At 33.2% G+C, this 11,919-nt stretch overlaps 1 long non-coding RNA gene across 1 annotated transcript; it reads right to left on the reverse strand.

The window, feature by feature from the left end:
- Window positions 1-2,331: 2,331 nt before the first annotated feature.
- LOC141621620 (uncharacterized) lies at window positions 2,332-11,508 on the reverse strand. The gene is made up of 4 exons (XR_012532504.1): window positions 11,410-11,508; window positions 3,956-4,043; window positions 2,896-2,962; window positions 2,332-2,527 (listed from the first exon to the last, which is right to left on the reverse strand). It is a non-coding gene; the product is annotated as an uncharacterized LOC141621620 (long non-coding RNA).
- Between the last annotated feature and the right edge of the window lie 411 nt (window positions 11,509-11,919).

Here is an 11,919-nt window from a genome sequence, read left to right on the forward strand (position 1 = left end):
ACTTGAGATGTTTTTAATTAAATTTGAGAACTATTTTGGAAGACTGTTATTTTCTTATAGTACTACTTTTTGGTTTGATATGTGTTGGTACGTACGTGAACTTGGAAGTTGAATGTTGCCGGATTTTGGTAACTGAAGTTGTTGGTTGATTTTGTGTGATGAAATTTGATTTTAATGTCTTGGTAATTGAAGTTGAGTGTTTTGTGTGATGAATTTGGATTTTTAATGTCTGTTTTCAAATACGTAAGACCCCTCAAATTTATTGTTATTCTACTTAAAATTGTCACAATTTTTTTAAGAGCAGTTCGACGATTATTTGTTAAATTTTGAAAATTGGTAAAGATACATTACTTCAGTTACTCAGAATACAAATTTTTGTTAAATTTTGAAAATTGGTAAAGATACATTACTGATATATTACTGATAAGATACATTGTCAGTGTCTCATGTACCCTATTTACAGATAAGGTTATTTTACGTACCACTTTTAAAATTTTAATCAACGTTAGATGACCCAAAGAACCTGTCTCGGATAAATTCCCTCCCAAACAATGATATTCTAATTAACTTAACAAATAATAACAAACTGATACCCACCCATGTATTACGGACAAACTTTTTAAAATCGAAACACTAATTGAAAATAAAATTAAAATATTAATGTAGTCAATGTGTCACGTTTTAAATAAACTTTTAGATTAGAGTGTCCACATTATTTGTCTTTTAGATAACTGTGAAAGTATTTTGGAATGATTAGAATTTTTTGGGCTTAGATAAAAAAAATATTAGTTTTTATTAGGGCTTAGATAAAAAATGTGACACATTGACTAATAAAAACGTGATACCCACACATTATTCATTAGCCCTATTAATTTATAGTTTAATCAAACAGTATATATTTCAAAAAACCAAACTTCATCAATTTGAAGTAAATTTTTGATAAGAAAAAAAATATCACGGTGGGTTTACAAAACATATCAAAATTTTTGTACATATTGTCATTGACAGTGTAAATCGTGAAACATTATTAAAAATTAAAGTTCCAAGACTTGGCTCTTAAAATTCAATTATTTCAATTTCGAAAAACTAGAAATTAAATGGTTCATAGATTTCGTTTATCTATACTATTTGGATAATAGTGTAAAACCTAAATTGAATAAAAAAGTGGCTATTCGAATTCTATTTATTGTTACCCCTATCACGGTGGGTTTACAAAACATATCAAAAATTGAGTACATATTGTCATTGACAGTGTAAATCGTGAAACATTATTAAAAATTAAAGTTCCAAGACTTGGCTCTTAAAATTCAATTATTTCAATTTCGAAAAACTAGAAATTAAATGGCTCATAGATTTCGTTTATCTATACTATTTGGATAATAGTGTAAAACCTAAATTGAATAAAAAAGTGGCTATTCGAATTCTATTTATTGTTACCCCTATAAATCTCAGAATACTGCCTCATCCTTTTTTCTGTTCAGTTATTTCAAAATTATATTTCATCAAAAACGTTACTTTCATCCATGGCATCATCTAATTCTCATCAGCAAGTATCAAAGAAAAGTAGGAGGAATGGCAATGAAGCTAAAAAAGGTTAGAACTATTTCATACAAATTTTAATTGAACTGGAAGTATAATTACGTGTATAATTAATAGAATACGAATAATACTAATATGGATATTGATCTTTACCGTAATTAAATATATCATGTATCTTTTGTATATGTTAAGTTTATCAATTATTTGTCATATAATTAGGAGTAGTTGCCATATTTTAGGAGAAGATTAATGGAGGTCAAATATAGGATTGAGGAGTCTGTTAGTATGTATTGTATCCTTCTTCTACGTTGCTCATCATGAATAATAATCATCTTCTACCAAGTTAAGTCTTTTCAATTTAACATAACAGCTCCAAAATAATGCAACTATTTCACAAACAATTTTTTAGTAGTAATTTTAGTACAAAAAGGAAAAAAACCTATGTATATTTGAAACCATATAAGGCTACAATACATCCTATGTATAAGGCTAAAATTAGGTACGCACAAAGTTTTTAAATTTTTTCGCTATTCTTCTAGGTGACTATGAGAAAATGGGATCCACACACAATAGAACGTCAATGTCCACTATTACTCATTCACAGCCAAATAATCATGGGTATATGAACATTTTTGAACTCAATTTACCAGGTATATCTTTTAAACTTAGATTTATTTTCTTACATAATATAGTGTATTACTAATTAGATACTTGCTGAATATAATGAATTAACAAATACAATAAGGTACGTATATGATGCTGCTACGTGACATAACAAACACACAAGTACAAAGGCAAGCATCAGGTCAACCATCCCATGGTAATTGGTCTGTTTTCCAATCTCCGAATGGTAAGTCTTTACATTTAAATTAACTTATAAAAACACAAATACGTGCAATACAAATATCGAAATTTGCTTACCGTTTGTTTTTTTCTCACAATCTTATTGTGAGTAACTCCACGTTTTGATGTTAACGTGACTCTTAACCTGCAAGAATTACAACCAAGTCCAGAAAATCAAATTCACGCTTCATTTCAACAAAGCAAGGGTAAAACACCTATTTATCAATCACATAATGGTATGTTACTCTATTTATTGATTTTTATTGCATAATACAACTATGTTATCATAAGAAGTTGCTGAATATAATGAATATAATGAATTAACAAATACAATAAGGTACGTATATGATGCCGCTACGCGACATAACAAACACACAAGTACAAAGGCAAGCATCAGGTCAACCATCCCATGGTAATTGGTACATTTTCCAATCTCCGAATGGTAAGTCTTTACATTTAAATTAACTTATAAAAACACAAATATGTGCAATACAAATATCGAAATTTGCTTACCGTTTGTTTTTTTCTCACAATCTTATTATGAGTAACTCCACGTTTTGATGTTAACGTGACTCTTAACCTGCAAGAATTACAACCAACTCCAGAAAATCAAATTCACTCTTCATTTCAACAAAGCAAGGGTAAAACACCGATTTATCAATCACATAATGGTATGTTACTCTATTATTGATTTTTATTGCATAATACAACTATATATTAGAGCACTGGTCATCATTAATCATTGTTCATCAATAATGTCAGTGGAATTTGTACATGGTTACTTTTATATTTTCCCACATCACATGATGTTATAGTGTTTGACTTTTCGCCAGTATTAGAGACACCTCCACAAATTCAAAGGAAAATATCAAACCATCAAAATAACGGTAAAGCACCATTGTATCAATCTGAAAATGGTACGTCTCTCAGTTGAAAGAAATTTATACAAATACGTATTTACCGTTTACAAACTTTTGACTTTAAATTTACTAACTTTTTTTTCCTCATTATATACCTATTCGTTTTTACTCAAGCCTTTCAGCCACTTCCAAATATTCAAAATGAGTCATCATTTCACCTACCTAAAGGTAGATCATCATTTCCTCACTCACCAACTGGTATGTCTCTTAATTAAAGTTTTTTTGTACTTACTATTTTTTTTTCTCTCATGATGGGCTTTATACTGATTTTACGCAATCTTTAAAATAATGTTCAGATATGACTACAAATAAACTAATGGCAGCCTCTATAACCAATTTTTGGAATGGTAATCAACCTACTACCTTTTTTTCAAAAAAAAAACCTACTGTTAACTACTCTATTTCTTTATAATCCATATGTTATATTTCTTTTTAATCCATATGTTTAACATAGTTTTTTGTCATAGATTATGAGTTGGCAAAAGGTGTAAACAACTATCTACTTGCCCAAACCCCAAGGAAACAACAGAAACAAAAATTGTCCCTAAAGAGATCCAAAGGAACTTTCGAAGCTTATACGTGTCTACACAATAATTTGACCCAACAACAACTGGCTGCAAAATTAGCAAGGCAAAAGAGGAAGCTTCTCTTACGTCAGGAAATGTTGTCAAAAAATTCAGCCACTTCAACAACCACGACTCCAATCAGCAACATCACGAATGGTAAATAAGTGATAAAAACCTGTTTTATTGTAGAAAACAAAATCATTTATTGTACTTATACATATTTTCTCTGTGTACAGTTAATGGAGAACACCAACTTTCGGACAATCAAATCTTTATGACGGATAATACTTCAATACAAAGTCATATTGAAAGACAAAATTTGATCCGAGATATAGCAAGAGATCTTTCATCAGCCTATGAAACTTACGAAGCAAATAACCGTTTAACAATTGTTGATGATAACCTTCAAGGTCATATTAGTTACATATTTCTTCAATTACAATTTTAATTCTAATCATAGAATTTTTTATTGACATTTGGCTTTATTAACAGTCCTTGACGGATACGATGATATCGGGGACCCTATTTACACTTGCACAAAATGTGGAGCTCAGATGTGGTACGGTGAAAGGGATCGTATGGATAGCAAACCCATAGTGCCGTCTTTTAATATGTGTTGCAAAAATGGAAAAGTTGAACTTCCTTTTATCAAAAAACCTCCGAAATTGTTATGTGATCTTTTGATGCGAAAACATCCTAAGAGTAATCATTTCATTGAAAACATACGTCATTACAATAATATGTTTTCATTTACATCTATGGGTGGAAAAGTAGATCATACGGTGAACCGAGGTAGAGGTCCTTACACATTTAGAATCGGTGGTGAGAATACACATTTAATTGGAAGCTTATTACCTAATGTTGACGCACCACCCAAATTTTGTCAACTTTACATTTACGACACGGAAGAGGAGTTGAAGCATAGGAAGAATGCAGTAAGGTTTGTCTTTTTTATTTATATGTATTTATTTTTTTAACGTTGTAGTTAACTGCTTTTCAAAATAAAAAAAAATAATCAATTCCATTTATATATGCAGTTCTAATAACGGTATTCAATTTGACAATGGTCTAATGACGGAATTAAAAGAAATGCTTGATCGTCACAACGTTTTGGTTAAATCATTTAGAATGGCTAGAGATCGGCTACACCAAGGTGCTGATGGTCAGGTCAGGTTACGGCTTATTAGTGCACGTCATACAGATGGGAGAACATATAATTTACCTACCGTCTCAGAGGTTGCTGCCTTAATTGTGGGAGATATAGAGAACACAATTGATAGTAGGGACATTGTGGTTGAGGAACGTTCGGGTAGACTACAACGTATATCAGAGCTACATGCTTCTTATTTAGCTTTGCAGTACCCTATTCTTTTCCCGCGTGGAGAGGATGGTCATAGACTTGGTATCCCTCATAGGCAACAGTCGAAAGCTGCCTCCTCCAGTAACAATAACAACACTCGGGATAAGTTAACGTTGAGGGAGTGGTTTGCCTTTCGCATTCAAAATAGATCAATTGACCGGGAGTATCCAACTATTTTGATGGCAGGTATATTATTTCAAACTTAATTTATTTTTTTCTTTGATTTTAAAATTATTTATTGATTTTACATCTGTTGCAATTTGTTACTAGATCATATGGTGACATGTTTTATATTCGTTGTTTACGTATTTATTGTCCAGGTAAAGCATTTCAACAATTCCTTGCTGACGGTTGCACAATGATAGAATCTGACCGTTTAAAGTATATCCGTTTTAACCAACCAAAGTTGCGGTCCGAAAACTTCAAGAATTTGGCAAATGCTGCAGCTGTAGGACAGACCACCCCTTCCTCTGCTGGTGTTCGTTTCATTGTCCCATCATCTTTCGTAGGGGGCAAGGGTTACATGAGGGAAACATATCAAGACACAATGACCATTTGCAGGTGGTGTGGGTATCCTGATTTGTTTATTACCTTCACATGCAACCCAAAATGGCCTGAAATTACTAGGTTTGTTCAACAAAGAGGCCTACGGCCAGAGGATAGACCTGATATAGTTACTCGAGTCTTTAAATTGAAACTTGATGAGCTCATGCGGGACTTTAAAGAACTACATATTTTTGGGCGAACAAGGGCAGGTGATTTTATCTTTTACTTTATTTAACATTTTAAAATATCTGTTATATTCTTTATCTCTTCTAATTTTGATACTTAACTCCGTCTAATTAAATAACGTTTTTTATTTTTGTTTATACAATTGAATTCCAGGAGCGTGGTCTACCGCATGCCCATATTTTGCTCTTTTTACAAAGGGATGACAAGTTCCCAGAAGCCGTGGATGTTGATCGTATTATAAGTGCTGAAATTCCAGACCCCCTAGAAAACCCAGCCCTTTATACAGCAGTTAAGGATTGTATGATTCACGGCCCATGTGGAGAACTTAACCCAGATTCGCCATGCATGATTGATGGAATTTGCTCGAAAAAATTCCCTAAGAAGTTTAATGAGAGAACTACAGTAGATGGCGATGGTTATCCAGTTTATAAGAGAAGGGACAATGGAAGAACAATTGAAAAAAAATCATAAAACGGTTGATAACAGATATGTTGTTCCATACAATGCAGATTTGTTGTTGAAATATCGTGCTCACATTAATGTGGAATGGTGCAACCAAGCAAGATCAATTAAGTACTTATTCAAGTACATTAATAAAGGATTTGACCGTGTCACTGTTAGTGCGGCTCGCAGCAATACTGGTAATCGGCCGTATCTATCTAATTTCTTTGTCATGATTTTTGACTCAAAATATCTAAATTAAATGTCTTATTAAGAACCATTTTTTTCTTTCGAATAGGTAGTCAAGACCCAAATGATGATGATCAAATACAACAATACTACGACTGCCGTTACATTTCACCATGTGAAGCTGTTTGGAGAATTTTTTCATTTCCTATTCAATATAGGACCCCCCCCCCCCCGTATTAAGGTTAGATTATCACCTACCTAATGAGCAAAATGTTATTTTCCATGATGATGATCCAATCGACGAAGTGGTCGAAAGGTCTTCCGGAGGTAGAACAAAATTCACGGCTTGGCTGGAATATAATAATCTGAATTCCGATGGTAGAGATCTAACATATTGGGAGTTTCCACAAAAATATGTGTGGAAAATAAAAGAAAGGAGATGGACTCCAAGGGAAAGAGGATTTACTCTTGGCCGAATGTATCATATGTCTCCAAATGGGGGTGAGAGGTACTATTTGAGAACTCTACTGAACTTTGTTAAAAGACCGAAATCATATGAAGATATTAGAACTGTACATGGTTTCCCTCACCCAACTTTCAAAGAGGCTTGCTACGCTTTAGGCTTACTTGGTGATGATAAAGAGTATATTGATGCCATTGAGGAAGCGAGTTTTTGGGGGACAGGATTCTATCTTAGGAACCTTTTCGCAACTCTTTTGCTCACTAATAGCTTAGTGAAGCCAGAATTAGTTTGGGAAAAGACGTGGAAGTTATTATCTGATGATATCTTATACAGAAGACGAATGGAACTACGTAACCCAGGTAGTTTGTCAACTATGCTTTAAAAATATATTAATTTTATTTTAGTTTATAATAAAGTAACTTTCTCTTTGGATATATTGAAATACAACATATTTTTCTTTGTGTATGCGAACTCCGCCTAATGACGAGCGATTCTGAATTATACACTTTCCGAAATTGAATCATGGTTGCAACGAAATGGTAGTTCATTGCGTAAGTTTGACAACATGCCATATCCAGACATTGACATTCTTGCAACGTGCTCGAATAGGCTCTTGGCAGATGAGTTATCTTATGATAAGGATGCTTTGAAGAATGAACATGAAGTGCTCACTTCTTCAATGACTGATGAACAGAAGTCAATTTATAGACAAATCATGTATTCTGTTCAAAATGGTCAAGGTGGTGTATACTTTGTTTATGGGTATGGGGGAACAGGTAAGACATTCTTATGGAAGACCTTATGCGCTGCAATAAGGTCCAAAGGTGAGATCGTTATAGCTGTGGCCTCAAGTGGCATTGCATCTATCCTTCTTCCCGGAGGGCGAACAGCCCACGCACGACTAAGCATACCTATTAATGTTGATGAAAACTCAACCTGTCATGGAATACGACCAGGAACGGATTTGGCAGAGCTATTAATAAGAGCAAAGCTTATTATATGGGACGAGGCACCTATGGTTAATCGTTATTGTTTTGAAGCTCTTGATAGAAGCTTGAGAGATATCATGAGAACTTCATCGCAAGGGGACCCTGAAAAACCCTTCGGAGGAAAAGTTGTTGTCTTTGGCGGTGATTTTCGACAAATCTTGCCTGTTGTACCCAAAGGAAGCAGGCAAGATATTGTAGGTGCTGCTATCAGTTCTTCTCCTTTATGGAGATATTGTAAGGTTAGACTCTTTTTTTAAAAAGATCTATCTTACACTTCTACTATTACTGATTCACTAATCAATTTTACTTAGTAATTCAATCTTGACTCTTTTATTTCATTATAAAAATTCCAGGTTTTGAAGCTCACAAAAAATATGAGACTTCAGGTTGGAAGTGCACGGTCAGATGTTGATGAGATTAGAGAATTCTCGAAGTGGATTCTAGAAGTTGGCGATGGGGTTGGTGGGCCAAATGATGGTGTAGCTAGCATTGAATTACCTGATGATATACTTTTACATCCGGGTGAAGATCCAATAGCTACAATTGTAGACAGCACGTACCCATCTTTTAAAGATCACCTAGGTGACCCTCAGTACTTCACTGAAAGAGCTGTACTAGCACCTACTCACGATGTTGTCGAATCGGTGAACGACTATGTCTTGGATAAAATTCAAAAGGAAGAAATTGTTTATCTAAGCTCTGATGAAATTAGCAAGGAAGAGACGAATTGTGGGGTAAGAAAACTCTACTCTACTGAGTTTCTGAACTCTATCAGATGTTCTGGTTTACCCAATCACATCTTGAAACTGAAGGTTGGAGCTATAGTCATGCTTCTTAGAAACATCGACCAAGCAAATGGGTTATGCAATGGCACCCGACTCGAGGTAAATCATCTAGGAAAACGCGTTATAAGTGCAACTGTTATTTCTGGCAGTCATATTGGTAGTAAGGTCTATATTCCCCGAATCACCTTGACACCTTCCGACAATACTAGGTTTCCAATAAAGTTTGAAAGAAGACAATTTCCTTTAGCCGTTTGCTTTGCAATGACTATTAACAAAAGTCAAGGGCAATCACTATCCCGTGTTGGACTTTATCTACCTCGACCGGTCTTTACCCACGGCCAATTGTACGTTGCTATATCTAGGGTTACAAGTAAGAAAGGTTTAAAAGTCCTTCTTCTGGATGAAGAAGGAGGGATGTCTAATACAACAACTAATGTTGTTTACAAGGAGATTTTCGATAGACTTTAATTTTTTTCTTATATTTTCCTAAGTTGATACAGATCCATTGTAGTTATTGTTCTTGAACCTTTTTTTATTAAGTTAATGTTTATTTGTAATTCTGCCATTGCTTAGAAATTTGTAACAGAAATTGTTTCTGTTAGTTATCAATTCTTGGTATTAATTATCAATTTCTTAGATTTAGTTTCTTCTTCTAATACATATGACAGCAATGACCAACATTAAAGAACAAAAACAAAAACTTAATGAAATAATTTCTACAACAATTATGATGCCATATTCAATAATCATGCCGATATGATATTTTAGCCTTCCAAACAACCTTAATCGCTTTATGAATTGAATTAAAATGATACAGACAGATTAACATTGAACGATTATTCCTCAAAACTAACAATTTCATCACTTAATCAGTTATCAAATAAAAAATACCAGCAATTAATTTTAGGATGTTTATAAATTTACAGGATTTAATACACACATATCGGTAACAAAGAAAATTTTATAATCACAATTGAAATAGATCATGATAAACACCACAATGAACTATAGATCAAATGGATGAAGAGAATCAGATTCCAATTCCGATTATGCTTCCGATTCAGATAATGTGTAAGTTTGATTGAAGGAATTCATGTGGAATCATGCAACCCAATTAAGTCATAATGTAGTTCAGCTAACTACTACTTCCTTAAATTAGGGTTGACTCTCCTATGAGTAACTGCCAAGCATTAGAGATGTAAATTGATTCGATATTCCGAAGAAAATAAATCAAAACGCAATTAAACATCAATGACCAAATTGTTTATATTAAACTGGCTTTAAAAATGACCAGCTTAACTCATACACTACAATTGTGTATGAGTTTCACATGGAAACATTCAAAGCCTTCACAACTCGGCCAAATTTAATAAGAGCGTATGTCAAATGCAACAATGGTATATAGGTATCCAAACTTTCGCCAAAAACTACTTGTGAAAAAGAACAAGGCAACGGTAGTTCGTGTAAATATCAATGTATCATGAGTTAATTTGCAATTCCACAACAGTTTAGTAGCGATGCACATAAACATACACAAAGTGCCCAAAAGGATCCGAAGATATAAGAATGAGATACTTAAAAGCTTGCCATATAGTTCAAAAAATAAACGGAATATTCAGGAAACCAACTGTACATTAGCAGAAAACAGAGTAGAAGAAAATGAGATCATATTCACACCATCTAACCTTTTTATAGGAATTGGTTGCATAGAAATACCACGTCAACTGACGATGATAAACCCGTCAAACTCACGACCATACGCAGACAACCCCGTCCTTATTAGAAGTAGCCAATATTTTTCCAAGACCACTCCAATTGCAGCACAAAACAGGAGCCGCGTGTTCTTTTAAAGTAGCAACTATGTCTCCCTTCTGAATTGACCAAATATACACAGACCCATCTGCAGAACCTGCAGCAACATAGTTATCATGTGGGCTGATGCAAGATCTACTTCAATTTGATAAGGTTAGGACAATTGACGTATACATAGCTAAATTTGTCAAATAGTCAAATCACATATTCATTTTGATACCCCCAGCAGTTTTGAAAGAACACAGTTTCAGCCTATTTTCTCAGGTATCATCCACCACAAGTCAACAGTTAGGGTCAACTCTAATATCGTCTCAATTCACCACAAAACAAAGTATACGACATTAAATAGCTCTCACAACCAACAGCAAGCCTTGACAGACATTGAAGTACCAAAAAAATAAAAACCATCGATTAAATTTGAAACAAGAATGTATAATTAAACTCCGCAGCTATAAATCAAACAATATAAGATGAAGAAAGAAAGAGTAAAATAAAAATACATTACACCAGCTGCCTGTTTTTAGACGGTATCACAATGTGAGACGGAATCATTTCACTAAATAACAATTCACTCAAAATTAACTCCTTTCTCTAATCAAACCAAAACATAACAAACACAATTATTCCTATGTAAGTCAATTTTACACTAACAAACACAATCATTATGCCTTAACATAGCACATAACATATCATGTGTTTCAAAAGTAGTACTGATTTACCGGAAAAAAAAAAAAAAATTAAGGCAAAAATGTTAATCAGAAAAAACTAACCTTGATCTACAATAATAACCTTAATATCAACAGATCCATCATTTTAGAAGTTGTGTAGTTCCTTTTTAACAACTTCCAACAACATGCAATTAAAAAAAAAAAACAATTACAGTACAAATTTAAAAACTTCCCATACTACTTTACGGCAATTTTTTTTTAAAAAAAAAAAAAAAAATTAAGACAAGAGTAGATCATAGAAAACAAACCTTGATCTACAATAATGACCTTAATATCAACCGATCCTCCATTTTAGTAGATCTGGAATTCCTTTGCAACAATATCCAACAACATGCAATAATAATAAAACGATTATAGTACAAAATAAAAAACAATTACTACTTTACCGGAATTAAAAAAAATAAAAAAAAATTAGACAAAATTGTAAATCAGAGTAAACAAACCTTGATATTCAATAATAAATCAACCATTTTCACCATTTTTGAGAACGAAGGATAGAAGAATCTTGAATAATCTTCAATAGCAAAGTTTGAATGATGGATCTGTTCATTT

This window comes from Silene latifolia, chromosome X, assembly GCF_048544455.1.
Source record: "Silene latifolia isolate original U9 population chromosome X, ASM4854445v1, whole genome shotgun sequence".
Taxonomy (NCBI): Eukaryota; Viridiplantae; Streptophyta; class Magnoliopsida; order Caryophyllales; family Caryophyllaceae; genus Silene; species Silene latifolia.